Below are 19,579 nucleotides of genomic sequence, written 5' to 3'. Positions count from 1 at the left end.
AAACATATATTTTGTAATTCTTAGTACCAATCCCTACATTGGTGAATAACATGATTTTAGATTTGAGCCCATTTCCTACCTCAGGCTTAACATTGAAAGTCACATTTTTTTAATAGAATAATTCATTTTAGAGTAGTAGGCAGTCAAGCAATCATGTTAGCTACTGCTATTTATTAATAATAAATGTAAAATACCAAGAGAAAATACACATTCTTAAGTTAATCAGACAATGTGGCTTCAGGAATTACAACACAAAATCTTTCAGCTGTTTCTTGAAAACACTGGAGCATCAAGTTCAATATTGATTGAAAAATCTGTAAGCACAGTCATGGAATACACAATGAATCTCTTTGTAGAGTCTACACAGTGAATGCATTTTATGTCAATGTATGTACACGTATAGCACAAGGAATCTGTATCAAGGAAAATGGGACTTGTGGTAAGGACTTGCTCAAGTGAGCTAAATTCCTTTCAAGTACCTGGCTCTCAATAATGCTGTGTGATTTAATGTTGCTCCTCTTGATCCATTCACTTCTATGTGACAGAAACTTCTAAGGAAGGTCAGTGGTATATCTAAGAGATTATGACAGCTGAGTTATGGTTTCAAACAAGTTTGGCTTTTACATTAGCTTAGAAAATGAAATAGCTTTTGATTTATAGTCATCTTACATTAATATGCATTTCTTTCTTGTATTTCACTTGAAATTAGGCAGGCCAGGTTTATACATTCCACATTACTTCTTAAGGTGCCTACTGAATTACATATTTTAAACAAATCATTCTGACTCAGCTGACATCAGGTACAAACAATGAGAGAGAATGAGTATGAGGCTCTGAATTTCCCTAGCTATTAATAGCAACATTAAAGGCATGGAGGCCTCTGTATGAGAGGCAAGTCTAGGTGTATTTCTCTGTTAATAATCTTGTAGCCAACAAAAATTTTAAAAGGTACCACATTAGAGATTCTATAATATCAGTCATGAGATTTATTTTCTAAGTTATGATTAATTTGAAATATAAATTTTCAGATTTCTGGGTCTTCATGAAAACAAATCCCATATTTCAATAAAATGTAGTCTTTCCATTTCTGGATGGTCTTATAATTTTTCCTTATTTCCCAAGTTTTTCATGGTGTACTGGGTAGAAACTTCACAACTCTCTGCACCCTCTTTCACTCTGGATTATTTTCAAGGGCACTCTTAACACAGGATTTGGAGGGATGAGAAGAGTGTCAACTGATAGTCTTTCCATTATGGTTGACTGCAACTTTTGAGCTTGCAGAGATATACTACTATGGAGTCTCTGAAGTCTAGGTTTTTGTGTGAAAAAAAGAATGTGCTTTATAACACAGGGAGACTAACCTACATTTACTTCACCTCACTCTATTTACTCTATAGAAGATTATATCTAAGGTCATTAATTCATTGATTTAGTTAACAAATAAATATTTGTAATGTGCCTATTGTTCTAGGCCAGAAATTGTCCCAGAAGTTGGGGGATACAGAAGTGATTACAACAATGTCCATGCCTTCACAGTGCTAGCTTTTTACCACCAAATTAAGATGTTATTAGTATTATATATGGAAATAGACTCCAAACACTTAAATTTCTATTACCTGGTGAAATCCCACAATTTCCTTCTCATAAAAGGAAGAGAACATTAGGAGAGAAGGAATAGTTCTATGTATGAATAATGGTAGCTGAAAGGAAGGGAAAATGTCCACAGGCAGCAGTGATGCTGTAGCACTAGCCTGTGCTTTATTCATCATGAATGTCCCTTGGTGCAGGGACATTTTCTTATATTTTAGTTCAGATAGTGACTCATTTCTCAAAAAACCAGATGCTTCCTGCATGCCTAAAATATATTTATTTGAATAACATGGAATAAAGCATTTCTTTATAGTATTCAGAATGCTTGGTCTAAAGAAACTATTTTAAAGACAGAATTATGTGGTTTTACAGAGGAAAGAGAAAGGAGACTCTATAATAATAAGAAAAAAATGACCAGTAATAAAATCAGATCTATTTTAAAAATTTCATGAAGATATTCTCACAACCACCTGAAAATATTTAAGTGCAACTGAGTTCTTTATTAATGAGAAGTTTCAGTTAATGTTGTAGCATTAGAAATGACTTAACTAGAAGCTGTGACCCCCTCTGCAGGAAAAAGAAACTTTCTCTTTGTTATTGTAGATTTACACCTGAATACTCAGCATTTGTGCTGATGATCCTCCCACTATTCTTGTCTCTTTAGTCAAGCCTTATTTAAAGATCAGGTCTATTCAGGCCTCCGTGCATTGTTAATCCAATCCTGACTGATCTTCCAGCTCAATATGTATTTCTCTATGTGTTTCTGTCTTCATCATGGTCATTGATATTTATGATTACATTTCATGTTTCTATAAACATTGCTCTGTGCCTGCCATGTGTTTGAATTAACAAGCTGTAAGCAAATGAATAAGAAAAGCACTTTGCCATTGAAGAGTTTACAGTTTAGTGCAGTTACTCTTAACTGTATATAAGCATTTGGCTCAAATAAGGACTTTTGAAAAAACAGATTCTAATCCCTCACTTAGTCTGGGTAGAAAGTATATCAAGACCTTAAACAATTTCTCCATGGACTTTTATTGCATCTTTGCAGTTGATACCCTTGAAAGTGGAATGTCTGGCCTCAACAACAAGTTTAAAATAATGCAAAAAATATCACTGTCTGGTTACCACATATAGTGGGGTTACAGATGGGAGAGTGCCTGGCTTTGTGTGGACAGGTCATCTGGCTGAGGAAAGGATGTTTGAGCTTAAAGATGATTGGAATTAGATGGTTAGAGCAGGTAGAGAAAGTCAAAGTATGCAAAATGCATAGAGGCATGAAGTAACTAATATTTTAACTTTTCTAGTATATAAAATTTCAATAGTAGTATATGAATGCATATATCACATTCTCTTATATTAGAAAATTATTAGCATTTGAAAATGTTAGCCTTTTTAAAAAAATAAAATAAAGCAAAACTCAAAGCCAAACCAAGTCAGACCAAACCAACCAATGACAAACCTTTAGCTTCTGGGAAATAAGGTGGTTGATTTCCATTCATACATTTTTCGTTTGTTTGTTTTGTCTTTTGTCTTTTCAGGGTGGCACCCATAGCATATGGAGGTACCCCGGGAAAAGGAGCCTGGGATTTTAGGAATTCATACAATCTCTGCCTTATGTGAGCCTACAGAATAGGAGAAGCTCTGAGCCTGGTGCCTGACCTGGAATGGCATGGACCATGTAGGGACCTGGGCTAACCCCTGGTAGAGGAATGGGACTCAGTGTGGAGGAGAAACTTGGACCTGTCTGAATAGAGCTTCAGCAAGCATGCACAAAATAGTCTTGGACTGGCAGCCCCAGCCAGTAGTTTCACAGAAGCAGCACAAACTACTGGATAGGGTTGGGGAGGAGTGATATGTGCCTAGGCTGCTTACCGTACAACTACAGGGACACCATGTAAGATCATTCTCAAGGGACAACTCTTATCCAACCTCTGCCTAAAAGACCCAGACAGAGCCCTGTGGAAGGATGAGTATGACCAGGCCTCCCCTGTGGCCTCTCTGGGGCCATCCAAATCCCTTGGGCTACATAGAAGGATAGGATATGGATTCCAACATCCTGAGTTCAAATCATGGCCCCCTCCCTGATCAGCTCTGTGAAGAAACAAGTTTGTACCTTGGCTCTGATATCAATAATTATTCCTTTAGACTTCATTATCCTCAATCAAAAGAAGACTATTTTACTGTTCATACTCATTGACTTCTATCATCTTGTGATAACCAGTCAGGGTCTGATTAACCTGTGTGTATATTAGCAAATCTCTTGACATACATTCCTTTTTCACTATCTTTGCTATCTACTTAGTGGAAATCCTATAAATATTAATTATTATTTAATTGTCAATCATCTGAAATTCAGAACAAACTCAAGCCAGTATCATAAAAAGGCTCCCTAAGAAAAAGAGCAAAGTAACCAGGATCTCAAGAGACAGCTGTTCACAATTATTCCTTTCAAGTGGTAGAAATACACCGAACAGTTAAATTGTTAGTTAAGATATTTAAAATAGCAATAACTATGTAAAATATGACTGAAACTTGAGAACTAGAAGTTCTCTAATTGCTATCTCCAAATACCATGGATTATTAAGAGACAGTTTCTTAGTATGAGGGTAGTGCTTGAATTTTAAAATTCATGAATGTTGAGTCTTTTAAATTTTCAGTTTCAACTAAAGTATTTCTTCTATTAAATCATATAAAATGCAACTGAAGAGGAAGAAAACCCTGGGTTCACAATCTAAGAGTTTGAAAGAACCTCTTCAGCATTATAGGTAGGAAAAGCAAACATGAAAGAAACTAATCCAATAATTCAGTGGATCCTCACCTTTCAATTGGAAAGAACCAAATTTGACATCCACACTGTCATTTTCAGAGGTTTAACAATAGGCAAGTTATCCTATCTTGCTGGGCATCAGTGTCCCCATCTCTATGACTGAAATGACACAGTGCTTGTACCTGGCATATTTTAGGAATTCAAAATAATTGTTTGACAATATCATCCTTTTCACTAAATTATAAGGTTGATATGAATTTGAGGTCAAAATTATATGATTAGGCAATTTTAAAATACCCAAACTTTCTGGAATATATATTTACCTTGGCATATTCATTTTTAAGTGATTCATTGTCATCACTAAAGAGAAAGCCGGATCATTCAAATAAAGATAAATCTAAGAAGAGAATCAAAGCTCTGACTTTATTACTTTTCTGAACTGGTTTCATGTAAAGGAAAAGGGACCTTGAAGCACTTTTGCTAAAGTATTAATCACAAGATTTAGGAGTTCCCATTGCAGCTCAGTGGTTAATGAACCTGATTAGCATCCATGAGGATGCAGGTTCGATCCCTTGCCTCAGTCAGTGGATTAAGGATTCGGCATTGCCATGAGCTGTGGTGTAGGTCACAGATGCAGCTTGGATCCCGCATTGCTGTGGCTGTGGTGTAGGCCGGTGGCTACGGCTCCAATTGGACCTCCATATGTCACGGGTGCAGCCCTAAAAAGACAGACCAAAAAAAAAAAAAAAAAAACCCAAGATTTAGAAACATAATTTTTAAAGGATAAAGTTAACATAAATTAAATATAATTTTAAACAGCTTTACAAATTAAAGAAAAAAACACAACTAAATATCTGCAACATTGATATCGATAGCAACAATATTTTTGCCGATAAAGACATGTATAGCCTCAACAAAACAGTACTGCTCTACAGTCTTAAGTTTATGTTGAAGAAGCAAAGCACGCTGCTAATAATTCAAAGCCAGAAGGAAGGATTTGACATGTAAATAGAATGTAGTGCCTTTTGAGTCTTTTTGATAGATAAAATTGAATAAGGACTGACGGCTTTCATGAAAATAACTAAAAATTATTACAGAAGAATTGAAAGAAAAGGTACAACTATCCATAGCTTTAAAAATGGCTCATATGGGCAGGTGGTAAGTGTGTATAAGGCTGGCATGACCCAAAGGAATGTCTTCAAATGAGTTGTCAAAATGCTCAAAGTATAGCTTTATACTGGAAACAATCTCATATATGAATGGAAAATAAATCTAAGTGAATAAATATATTAAGTGGCCCAAAAAACAAATCTAACCTTTCAAATGTGTGAAAACTAGGATAATCAGCACATGAAAAATAAAATAGAGAGAGTTCCCATTGTGATACAGCAGAAACAAGTCCGACTAGTGTCCATAAGGATGGGAGTTTATTCCCTGGCCTCACTCACTGGTTAAGGATCCAGCATTGCCAGGAGCTTGCTGTAAGTCACAGACAGAGCTCAGATCCCACATTGCTGTGGCTGTGGTGTAGGCTGGCAGCTATGGCTCCAATTTAACCCCTAGCCTGGAAAATTCCATATGCCACAAGTGTAGCCCTAAAAAGAAAAAATAAGTAATAAAATAAAATAGATTTGAATATTCCCCTGTACATAATTAACTCTACCTAATAAAATGCAATAACCAATGTCTTACAAACAGTTACAATAAAATCCTTACTGTGATAATTTCCCTGAGTAAATATTTCCATAATCACAACATTTCTCTAAGTCTATATTTACAGATACCCAGATACAGAATTATTCTGGTAATATCTCTATTTGACAGTACATGTATGCTGTTTTCAAGCTATCACATAGGATTTGTCTTTAAACACTTCCACATTCACATTTATGGCAGTAGAAATTATTTTTTAATATCTATATTTGGTAAATATTTCTGTCATTTTCCATTTTTAAATATATCTTGCAAATGAAACAATGCCCAGGAAAGCTTTCTGAACTTATTACATTTTGTCCATGAAGGTGCCCCCCCAGAAAAAAAGTCATTTAGGAAGTGGTGACAAGGTGTGACTGTGCTCGTTTGACTTAAATCAAATCATTTCTGACACAGTTCAAATCCTTAGGAACCTATCTATGGCCAATTCAAACAAATAAACACTCAAATAAGAAAAGTAGAATGAAGTCCTGCTGTCATACATTTCACTTAATAGTTGCTTTCCTGATGTATCCAAGAGGAGTGTTTGAAAGGACAGTATGTATTTTACTGTGATGTCAAAATGTCAATTCAAAATCCATCTGTTTTAGGAAAAAAATAATACTTTGTCATAAATGCGAGCTAACAGCCACTATTCTATCTGGCACCCAGAGGAGACTGAGAAAATCCTCTATTGTCCTAGCACAATATTAGTTATTATTTATAAGGTCTTACAGAAAAAAATAGTTGTCTGACATTCACATAGTTTTCTTAGGAGAAATATTCCCTTCCCTCACTGTTTAAAATATACTTGGGCAGTCAGAGCTATGGTTATTTACCTTGATATTGAATTATTTTTTCTAAAGCTTGTAGTTTTAAAGAAGAGATGCTAAATATTGATAAGGTTTTGTTTGGTTCCACAGCTTCCACACTAAGCATAGCAAAAACCAGGAATAAAATGAAACTTTTCTCCCACTGTGCTGTAAATACATTTCATTCAAACCTGGTGTGAATGCCCCTCAAGTCTACAGTCTAGAATTTAAAGACGCGAAGCATATCAAAGACAAGATTGCCAAATTAGTACCAATTTAGTGCAATTTAAAATTGTGTAATCTTGTATAAGAGAATACAAGCTGGGACTCATTTATCTAGTGACATTTTTGGCTATATCATTGGTCTTTACTGCTTCACTATTATAGGTATAGCTAACATCTTTTCAAAATCTCAAATGACTTTCTGGTTAATATGGGGGAAAACACCTATGGAGGCAGATTGTTAGTCTGGTGCGTATTCATCTTTGGGAAAATGAGAAAACCTAATCAGTTAGCCAAAGAGACCAGTTTGCCTTTAATAAATATAATAGTGTGACATTCTAACCATAATGTTTTATCTGAGATACAATTAAAGTGCAACCAATGATTCTTTTTAAGAACAGATTTCACAAATGAATATTATACATATGAAAAAGGCTGGGGCCACTAGTGGATAAAGTAATTAATGATTTCTTAAACTAGCTGATATTCTTGAATATGCTTTTAGCATCTTTGAATTTTTCTTCCTTCCCTCTCCCCAAGGTATATTAAAACACCTTTTATTATAGTTAAGCAACTGCAAAACTCAGTGTAATCAGACCCTACATATTCTTAAATAAAATGAGAGTATCAGATCATACCATTCATTCATTCACTTTGCATGTTCCCTGAGTATTAATGAGTACAACATATCAGACCTATGCTATACAGTGGGGCTACATCAGCAAATAAGACAGAAATGGTCTCCCAACCACTGAAGCCTAGTGCCTATGAAGGAAGACTGACATAATCTACATGACAACAAAATTCTACTTCAATTGTGATAAATACTATAAAAGAGCAGAAAAGAGTAATATGGGAGCATTTGGCATGGAAGTGTGACCTATGGTTTGGAAGGGAGAGCCTTTCAAGCAGAGAGAATATCATCAGAAAATGCCTTGAGGTGGGAAGGTACAGGTCAAGTTTAAGAAACCAAAAAGAATATCTGGTTGGAACAAAGATAGCTAGGAGGCAAACAGAACAAGATGGGGTTGCAGAGCTGGCAGGAAGCAAGACATGGTGGGTCTCTCAGGCGCTATGAAGGGTTTAGGGCTTTATTCTGAGAACAAGAAAAACTGTTCAAAGATTATAAGAAGGGGAATGACATGACTTAATTATCCCTGAAGTTAATACATACTCTAAAATTTCTATAGGAATTTTTTCCTACTATTTAAAGTTGAAGTAAGCAGGGCTGGCATTATTATCATCATCAATCATCTTACTCTAGAGATTAAAAATTGACATAGGCACAGAACTCAGGTTGATAAATTGTAACTTTATTATTACATTGTTAAACTTAATTTACCTCATGAGCCTCAATTCCTCTATTCCCAAGATAAAAGGATAATTCGGTCTTTGCAATTCAAGTTAAGCAAGTCACTTTTACTTTAAACCTTGATCTCTATTTGGTACAACTCAGTCAATTGCTGTCACTCCCTAGGATTCTTCCACTACTCCAATGCCCACCTAACTTCCCTTTCCTTTCTTATTGGAGGTAATCTATGTTTTCAAGGGCTGTTTGTATCCTTGGACATCTTGCCCAGAACTCCTTACTCTCCACATTGTATGTAAACTCATCTCATCTAGTCTCCTTCATAAGATGTTAATATTTTTGCTGATAGTCTCAACCCTACTTTTACTGAGTCCAAACATGTATCTACTCCTCACCCTGACCCAGGCTGTAAGATCTCCCACTCCAGTTTAAGAGGACAGGATTTTAAGAGAATCCATCAGGCTGAGTGTCAGAGGTACTCCTCTCAACTTTTGCTGCTCTCTCTCCGACAACACACTAGGTCCAGGTGTTTCTAAAGAAGTTTGTAATCACACCAAACTGTATTCTGTAAGGCAGAGCATGTGTCTCTTCTTTTCCCACCTTCTCCTGAACATATCTGTGTTTTATATACTCTCCAGTCCCACTCCCAACTCCTACCACCCAGATCATGAATCTAGGCAGCCTCTAAGTTCTAATTACAACCCCTCTGATCTTCTTTACCCAACCACTGATCAAAGCTGGCTCCATATGAGTGGGCACAATGCTTTTATGTCATTCATAGAGTGGATTATTGTGTAAACTCTGTGCCCTGACTCCTCCAGGTTTTGCTCTTGATATTCAGAGCCCACTTTTTGGAATTCAAACAAAACAAAATACAACTATTCTCTGTGAATAAAATTCTACCCATTCCAACTCAAAAGAGCTTTGGCTTTCAGACTGTTGACTTTGCAGTAGATTTTTAAAAGTCTACCCAAGAGTTCAGAAGACAAGAATTTGACTCTATTCCCTTTAGATTATTCTTGTACTTCTTTCAATGGGCAATATGCTTTCGCTTCTCAAACTAGTTCTATTGAGAGAAAAGTCCCAGGATGTAAAGAAAAAGCAGGTATATAAAAAGCAAGCTGTATCTGATATTCTTTCAAAATTTTAACCCAATACATAATAAATGAGGCACTAAAATAAGATAATAGGTTGTAAGATCCAAGATTGAAAACAGCCTTTGATGATAACTTTGAAAGGAAAAGAAATAAAACATTTCAGATTTTATTTCCAGAATGAGGCTCCTCTTCTAATAAGCCATCTTCATAAATTTACAACAAAAACAGAAATGTGGCTTCACTATGACATAGGTTGGGAATCTGAACGAACTTTCACATAAAACAAGAGGCATCCTGGAATATAAAATTTGCCATCATAGGTTCATAAAAGAAGATTAGAATGTCTTTACAGTTCCGGGACTCAAAGCAACTAAATCCCAATAATAACTAAGGCATATTTTCTCCTAGATTTAAGGTATTTCCATCAAAAAAGAAGTCATGCCAATGTGTTAGCTTAGGTTTTGCTGCTGAAAACATGGGGCATGAACTACATACAAAAGCAACAACTGGGAGTTGTCAGAAATGCAACTTTTCCAGGTCCCTTCCCAAACCTAATGAATCAGAATCTGCATCTGAACATAATGAATCCCCCTAAAGTAGCTATGAAATCTGAGGAGTGAATTCCCCCTTCCCTCCCCCAACCAAGGGTATTACTCTGTTGGTTTCTCTTCTACAAAAGAAAAAATGAGAAGTTCTATTAAAGACAGACATAACCATGTAGTAATTAAGAGCTCCTTTCTGAAAATAAAAGGTAATTTTAATGTTGTTTGCATAGCATTCAATGTTGAAATATGTAGAGTTACCTAATAAGGTACGCTAATGTTCCTAATGAGCCAAGCATAATATATGAGTCCACACTTTCCATTCTTAATCTGTTCTTTCCATGCTAACATGAATTATTACATCAAGTCCACTGGCAAGAAAGTTTAGAGTCTTGGTGCAAATGGAGAACTCATTAGTATCCAATCTGTCTGCTCTAAAGCAGGCTGCTGTAGCTTGAAATAAAGTTTGAATCTTTAAACATTTTTCTGCAAAAATTCTCTATGGGGTGTGTGTGTGTGTGTGTGTGTGTGTGTGTCTGTGTGTGTGTGTGTGAGTGTGTGTGAGAGAGAAAGAGAGAAAGAGAGAGGGGGAATGTGGTTGTAAAGCTATCACAAAATTGAACAGCGTAAGATGATAAAAGAAAAAGCATCAAAAAAAGCACTATTTTCAAGTCTTTTAAAATATTTCATTAGAACAACTAATACATTAAATAAAGCCATGTTGATAAATATAACATATTTGAACATGTATTTTCAGTTCCTCCAACAAAAATTGAAACTATTTGTGGCATACTTTTCAGTAGTCATGATAAAATCTTACTGTGATCATTTCCCACCATGAATACTCCCTTATGCATCAATGCATGACCTTGTCTCCAGAACCAAAATGAAACTTAGAGGTAAGCAATCATTCAGTAATTTCTAGTGCCAGGTATGGTCTTGGCCCTGGTGGATACTTATAAATGTTTATTGATGATGATGTCTTATAAGTCTGCCACTATTTACTATGAATTACTCAGATTGCCTTTTGGAATGGTAAATGTTCTCTAAATAACTCTGTGCTTCATTTTGATTCTCCAATTCTGGCATGTATGTCTACCCTGAATAAATTCTTCCAAACTGTCCTGGAATACCAAATTTTGAAGCCTTAATGTGCCATTCCTCTTACGGTCTTCTAATTCTGTCTATTAAAATGATAGAGTATAATGAATTGTGAAGACTGAACCTCAAAATTCACTGTAAATTATTTCTCAGGCAGAGGGAGTGGCTTGTTCCAGGCCATCTATAATCTCTTCACTCTTGTGGCTCACAGCACATAATGGTGAGGCAGCTGGTTGGGTTATAATAGAAGTCAGTTCTACCACCACCATCCTTTTCATGAAGTTCACTGATCTAGAAAGAATTACAATAATGTCTGCTGGCTATTCATGGTTTAGTGTATTTCAAGTAATGCATAGGTGCTTTTCATGCTTTATTTCATTTAATCTTAAAAATATTTTATGAGATCTGTGCCATTATCACCATTATTCACATTTCAGAGAAAAGAAACTAGGGACTAAAGCCAAACAGCTAGTAATTAGTATAAAAAGGATTCAAAACCAAGCTGTCCTATTCCAAAGCCCTCCTCTCCTCTGTCTTTCATTACCATGGCATTCACCAAATATAGTTCTCTGACCTAGGCTATCCCACACAAACTTAAATAACACCATTCAGTTGAATAGGATTAATCTTTATAGTCTTAAAATAGAAGCCCATGAACACAAACATACTCACAAATAGAGGTTTAAAAATGGAGTTGTTTCTGAGTCATGAGTGCTACACATGAAGGGACACAAACCTGGTACAAAACTATAAAATGAAAATGAAATAATAAATACTATGCCATTTCTATTGGATAATATCTAATCTCATGGACACCTATGCAAATAACCAAATGTGCATGAAAGTGAGAATTTGCATTCCCTAAATAGACCGTATGTGTGTCTTCCAATTTCCCCACACAAATGGACCTTCACATATGGACTTCCACTGTTAAGACACACAAACAAAGGACCATTTTTACCTAAGAAAATCCTCAGAACCCACTGGATTCAGAAGTCTAACTCAGAAATTTGTTCATTCCATGTGCGTGGACATCATTACAGGCTGAAAGCTCATTAACTGTAATCAAGAAGGTCCTTTTGGAATTATCTTCCTTAGCCTACTTCCAAGGGAAATCATTTGTAGGTTTCTTCAGGGTAATGATTACAACCAAGTGCTCAGGCTCATCTTCAAATATTCCAGACCAAATTTACTCTAATAGTGATAACTGCTCTTTCAGTATCCTGATCTTTTTAACTGCTGTACATCTTTCCATCTATTTCCATTTCCCTTAGGTAGAGTAAGACCCATTTTTCAATTCTATACATCATCAGAAACAATTTTGATAATCACATTATTAGTGTGTATAACCCCATTCTTCAGAACTCTGCCAAAAGAGTTGCCTAAATATCCTGCTCTTATTCATAGGCTCTACGTATATCTACAAATGTCAAAAATTCTAAATGAAGTGTATGAGCCTTGACTGACAAAGAGTGATGGCTCTCATTTTGTGGCAAGTAAAAAAAAAAGTTAATCAAATCATAGCACCTGCTTAAAATTAATCTTTAAGTTTCTTTAAAATTGTTCTTTAGTTAATTCAGATGACACACATTTCTATCCTGGTTCAGGAACAGTTTTTTAATGCATGATTATTTGGAAGAGAATATTAGATTTATTGCCTTTGCTAATGAACACTTGGATGAAAGTGGTATTCTCAAGATGAGTATTCTCAAGAGGTGAACTCTGATTACCATATATTAATTTTCATTTCAGTTCAGAATTATATAAAGAGTGAACCTGGTGGCTTTTACATATAGAAAATGGGACCTCTTCAAAGTATACTGTGCAATAATTCTCAAGTGTCCCCTGTCACTTTTTTAATGTCACATATCAGTAGAACCAGAATTCATCATGAAAGCAATTTCAGAGGTTTAAAAATGCAGCGGATATCCTTAAAAATATGTGTGTTAGCCCTGTTTCTGTAGGATTGAGGGGTCTGACTTTCAAAACGGTCAGTTAATTGGTTGAGATGTACCTTCCCATATATTCTGCATCCAAGAGAGTGCCTTACTTACATCCTCCTTTTTCATAGCAGCATTTAACAAAGAGTCAAAAGCAACAAAGAATGCAATTCTTTAATAAATGCAAGATGCATCTGCATCTCCAACATGTGAGATAATGCCACAACTTTTCAGTACCAAATAGTGCCTCTAGGGCCACAGAACTCACATTCTCTAGAGGATTTGTCCTTCTCCTGAGGAATCTTAGGCAAGTAGATACATCATGAAGCTGGAATAGCCACAGTTTTAAGGAAAATTATTCAATCTTCTACCTAGCTATAATTGAGCAGGGAAAAAAAACTAACTGCCTTCATGAATTCTAAGAACTAGAGGTGCCCTGAACCATCATATACTGTGATAATTTATGCCAAGATATTTTGTATTCTGGTGAACCTAGGACATATTAACTTATTGTGCAACATTTGCTAGAACAGAAACGGTACATCTACATGATTAATTAGCCTGTTTACACTTAATATTTTTTATCCTGTGTATCTTTTTTGTTAAAATATCTTTTCAAATGGCTAATTGTTTTAGTGATAGATGATCAAAACTAGCAGTAAGCATCTTAACTTTTATGGTAATATAACAGACATACAGAAAAATTCACAAAAGTACAGAGCTCAGGGAATTGTTACAAAGGAAACACACTAATGTAAGCAATACTCAGTTCAGAAATAGAGGATCCTACAAGTCACTCACACCATATTCCCTTCCAGTAACTACTTTCTTCCTTCTCTCCACAGGTATATTACATTTTAAAAATATGTCTGTGAATTCTTTGATAATCCTACCTTTAAAAGGTAGAGCCCAGGGTTCCTGCCATGGCACAATGAGTTAATAATCTGACTGCAGTGGCTCCGGTTACTGTGGAGGAATGAAGACCTTTAGGCAAAGCCAGTGAGGAATGAAGGGTTCTTAACAAATTCATGTGAGTTATCCATTTCAAAGTGTATTTACCAGCCCCAGTCAAGTCTTCAGATGACTGAAGCTCTGGCCATTTAGACCAACAATTCATACAAGACGCTGAACCAGGATCTTGCTGCTCCAGAACTCTAGACTCACAGACACTGTGAGATAATAAATGTCTGTTATTTTAGGGTACCAAGTTTTTAAGTATTTTGTTTTGCAGCATTAAAATTAATGCAAAAAAGAATCATTTACCTGTTAACACTGTAGTTCATTTTGCATGTTCTTTAATAGTCTTAATCATTATTATTTATTTGTGTTCGTTTCACCTAATTTTGTTTGTTAGATTCATCCATATCATTACATGCTGCTGTGCTGTAGTTCATTTATTTTCATTGAATGTGCCAATGTACAAATATACAACACTTTATTGTTTTTACTGATGACATTTGGTCTGTTTTCAGTTTTTATTATTACAAATACTATTTCTATAAACATTTATATATATATGTATGTATGTATCTCTTTTGGTGCATAAGCAAGCATATATTTATTGAGTGTATATCTAAGACTAGAATGCTAGGTCATATGGCTTTTAAATAGTCAAATTTCATTCCTAATAATAAATATATTTCCAAAGTGGTTGAAAAAATTTACACTTCTATTAATTGTATGTGAGGATTTCTGCTACTCTATATTCTTGACAGTAACTGGTATCATCCAGGGTAAATATTTCATCAGTTTTTCAACTTAAAATTGATCCCATAAAGATATATGCATGATTCTACATACTTACAGTATAGATATACAAACATATGTTCATGAGAAAAAGTAGATGTAACCATTCATTGTGCATTTATTTATAATTTTCCAAAACTAGAAAAAATAATTCTAAACATCTATCACAAGAGAATGGATAAATAAATTGTGCTTTATACATGCAGTGAAATAGTACTCAACTGTAAAAATGGCCATTTTACAAATATGCACAACATAGATGAAACTTAACAGTTTATATTGAGTAAATGAAGCCAAATACAAAGGAGTATTATTTCACTTATGTGATATTCAATAACAGACAAAATTATTCAGTGATAATAGTATGAGTTTGCCAGGGCTACCAAATATTACAGACTTAGACAATTAAATAATGGAAATTTATTTTCTCACATTTTTGGAAGATAGAAGTCCAAGATCAAGATGTCAGAAGGTTTGGTTTCTTCTGCAGTCTCTCTCCTTGGCTTGCAGATGGGCACCTTATTGTGTCTTCATATGGTCTTCCCTCTGTACTACATATTGGGATATAAATACAAAAGGCAGTTTCAATAAGCCTTGCATATTTTAACTTGAAGGATTTGGAAGAACTCCAGAAAAACTTATTTCCATTTTTTTTTCATCCAAATCCAACTACTCTAACCTCTTGAGAATAATACAAGTTCATCAAACAGAAAATATTATTTATTTTAATAAATTTAAATCATTCTAAAAGATTGTGTTCCCCAAATAAGAAGAAAAATATGACATACAACTTTTCTTCCTAAATCATATACTTATTTGTTTATATAATAAGATAATTTCACATACCCAGGCTTGAAAGAAATAATGTTATGTTTGAACCTTGCTTTGGAATCTATGTAATTAGTGGTGTGCACACAAGTTCTTATTCTAATAGTGGATGAAAGGATCCCCAAATCTAGACTTTGCTTGCAGTTAATTATCCTTTATCAAGTTTCAACATAGGAGGCTCAATAAAGTTCTGATAAATTATAACAAATAAATAAATAAGGTATAATAAAGTCTTTTAAAAATGCTCATCCACCCATGTATTTCTGTTTCAAAGGCACATGACAAGCCTCACAGACTCGTCATGTCTAACATCATTGCAAATAGGAAAGGTGACATAACTGAGGTATATAATGCATTATCTCAATATATCTTATATAAAAACACAGGTCTCTAGAAAAAATTGTATATTAACATGAGTGTGAACTCCAGGACTTCACGATCTATAACTTAGGCAGACTCTACCTCTGCTCAGGAAATATTACTTCACCAAAAGAAGAAAAAGTATTCACCTTTAACAGAAAAACAGATGACTAATTAATGATTGCAAATAATCTCCCAAATATATGTTTTTTTTCTTCTACTTATTGATGTCTCTTATTGCACCCAACATAGAAAAAGAGCTAAAGGCAAGTCACACACACACAGAAACAGAAAAGAAAAAAAGAAAAAATGAGAAAAGGAGGAATTAATAGCAGCACTCAGAATGGGTAACAATACTTTTAGTTAAAATACTTATATCAGGGAGTTCCCACTGTGGCTTAGTGTGTTAAGACTCCAACTAGTGTCCATGAAGATTCAGGTTTGATTCCTGGCCTCAGCATTGCTGCAAGCTGCAGTGAAGGTTGAAGATGCAGCTCACATCTGGCATTTCTGCGGCTGTGGTGTAGGACTGCAGCTGCAGCTCCAATTCGAGTCAACCCCTAGTCTGGGAACTTTCATGTGCTGCAGGTACAGACCTAAAAATAAAAAATAAAATATCCATATCAGGAAAATAAATGTTAGAAAATAATTTTCAGGCACTGCTATTTCAAATTTCATCCCACACTAGAATTTAGTTTAAAAACTGCCATTACAGGAGTTCCCAAGGTGGCACCATGGGTTCAAGGATCCAGCATTGCTCAGATTCAATCCCTGGCCCAGGGAACTTCCATATGCCATTGGTTAAGGCATACAATTAAAAAAAAAAAAAAAAAGCCTTTACAGACTTTTATTCATCATGTATTTATTGAGAACTCATTATGTTCCAATGAGCATTCTACATACTGTGGGTACAGAAGATAATGAAACAAAGTTCCGGCATTCATGGAGGTTGCATGCATGTGTAATAAATGCTGACAGGATAGGATGGGATAGGATATAGCATATATATGGGTAAGAGGATAGTGAAAAGTGAGGGGAGAGGAGGCAATTTTAGATGGCAATGCAGGAAAAGTGGTCAGGCAAGTTTTCTTTGAGAAGACAAAATTTGAGTTGCAACCCATGGGGAGAAAATGAAGAATTAAGCTGAGCTATGACAAGACCTCAGGGAAGAGCATTTCAGGCAGAAGAAAGAGCAAGTGATGAGACTCAGAAGAGTAAATGTGCTTATTGCTTTTGAGGAACTGCCAGGAAGGCATATGATTGGAGCAGAGATGATAAATGAGAAAACAATGAAGGTGGTGAGAGATTCAAGGGTCGAATTATGAAGGGCCTTTTATGTCATATTAAAAAATCTGGAATTTATTCTCAAGGTGATGGGACATCACTAGGGTTTCTTACCAAATCTAACTAAATGTTTTTAAAACATCACTATTTATAGTGAGTAGAATAGAATAAGGGGAGGAGAACTGAAGCCCCAAGAAGAGTCAGTAGATTATCACAGAAGAGGTGATGGTAGCTTCATGAGAGTAGTAGTGGCAGTGGAAGGAAAGGGATACAGGATACACAGTGAATATGGAGCCAAACAGATTTGAAGTGTGAGCAAAGACTACCAAGAATGACTCCAAAAAAAATAAATAAATAAAGGAGTTCCTGTCATGGCTCAGCAGAAACAAATCTGACTAGGAACCATGAGGTTGCAGGTTCCATTCCTGGCCACACTCAGTGGGTTAAAGATCCAGCATTGCTGTGAGCTGCAGTATTGGTTGCAGACATGGCTCAGATCCCATGTTGCTGTGGCTGTGGCATAGGCCAGCAGCTATAGCTCTGATACAACCCCTAGCCTGGGAACCTGCATATGCCATGGGTACAGATGTAAAAAGCAATAATAAAAAAAAAAAAGAATGACTCCATAGCTTATCCATTCCAAATGCAATAGTTTGCATCTATTAAGCCCAGATTTCCAGTCCATCCCACTCCCTCCCCTTGGCAACCACAGTCTGTTTTCCAAGTCCATGAGTTTCTTTTCTGTAGAAATGTTCATTTGTGCCACATATTAGATTCCAGATATAGGTGATATCATATGGTATTTGTCTTTCTCTTTCTGACTTACTTAACTTAGTAAGAGAGTCTACACTTCCATCCATATTGCTGCAAATGGCATTATTTTGTCCTGCTGTGTAGCACTGGGAACTATATCTAGTCACTTATTACGGAGGATAATGTGAGAAAAAGAATATATACATGTATGTGTGACTGGGTCAACTTGCTGTACAGTAGAAAATTGACAGAACAGTGTAAACCAACTATAATGTAAAAAATAATTTAAAAAAATTTTAATTAAAAAAAAAAGAATGACTCCAAAATTTTTGTGCTGAGTAACTGGGTAAATTTTCACTCACAGGAAAGAATAGAAGGGGAAAATAGTGGCCAAGGGATGGAAATCAAGAGTTTAATTTGAGAAATGTTAAGTTGTAAGAGCCTATTAGACATCAAAGTAGAAGTGTTGAGTAGGAAACTGTATGCACAAAAAAAGGGGGGGACCAAGAGGAGTATCTCACACTGGAGATACAGAGGAAGATATGGATATATAGATACATAAACATAATTGATTATTTTACATTATATAAAAATATAGTCACTAGTGTTTTATTAAAGTCCCAGGACTAAGTGAAATTACCTAGATACTGAGTATAGCATGCATATTCCTTTTAGTAAATCACATGTCTACCATTTTAGGCCATGCAGTTGGGGTGGTATTGAGCCCAAATAGAAATTCCTTGGCTTAAGCATATCAGAAATTCCATCTGCTTGGCTAAACAATGACTTCAGACTTGGATCAGGTTCAATTTTGGCTATGAAAAAAGATGAGCTTCAAGGAAAAAGTTTTTCCTGATCTCCCAGGAAAGCTATCAAAAAAGAAGAAATCTTTAAAGGAAAGGGAAAGTCTCAATTAAGAGAATCACACTGCAGAATGAAAGTATAGAAATAGCAAGAACTTAGCTACTCGGGGTGTTCTGATCAAGTATCATCTGAAGCCAGAATACCTCTGAAACTTTAAGAAATCCAATAAGCATCTTAACTCAAGCAGATGTTGTAGTAGTTTTTATTGATTTTAATAAGCATCTGAGAATATATATATATATATATATATATATATATATATATATATAAAGGTAAAAAGGAAGCAAGAGAGGGAGGGAGCAAAGAGAAACAAAAGGAGGATGCTAAGGAAGGACATGGAAGAAGGAATGAAGGGAGGGAAGGAAAGTAAAAAAAGATTATTCTTCAGGTTGAGCAATAAAAAAGAAAAATGAGCCAGAGAAATTCATCCTTTCACTTCTTAGAGGAGCTTTTGCATCAGATTTTTAGAGTAAGACTGAACTTTCTGAGATTTGGTCCTTTTAGGTGGTTAAGATACCTGCTAGAAAGGACATTACACCTCTGTTTTACAAATGGAAATTGATGCCAGTGCAAGTTGGGTGCTTGGTCAATGTTACATTATCATACTGTTATTAGGTACTATACTGTTCAAAAGATATTACTCTTGCTCCTGAAATTTGCTCCTTCACT

The 19,579-nt window shown here is 35.3% G+C and overlaps 1 protein-coding gene across 2 annotated transcripts in view; it reads right to left on the bottom strand.

The window, feature by feature from the left end:
• Nucleotides 1-19,579, bottom strand: part of MACIR (macrophage immunometabolism regulator) — a 790,687-nt gene that overhangs the window by 146,315 nt on the left and 624,793 nt on the right. For both annotated transcript variants that reach the window (XR_014838456.1, XR_014838457.1), the window contains 2 exons: nt 15,254-15,372; nt 13,969-14,041 (listed from right to left, as the gene is read on the bottom strand). The gene's annotated coding sequence lies outside the window, so the exon portion shown is untranslated. The remainder of the gene's footprint in view (nt 1-13,968; nt 14,042-15,253; nt 15,373-19,579) is intronic.

Source organism: Sus scrofa, chromosome 2, assembly GCF_054392235.1.
Source record: "Sus scrofa isolate SSC_HxYL_T2T_F1_AM1 chromosome 2, Sscrofa_HxYL_maternal_Yorkshire_Landrace_v2.0, whole genome shotgun sequence".
Lineage (NCBI taxonomy): Eukaryota > Metazoa > Chordata > Mammalia > Artiodactyla > Suidae > Sus > Sus scrofa.
Note: the sequence above shows the minus strand (reverse complement) of the source record. Positions and strands in the feature narration are given on the sequence as shown.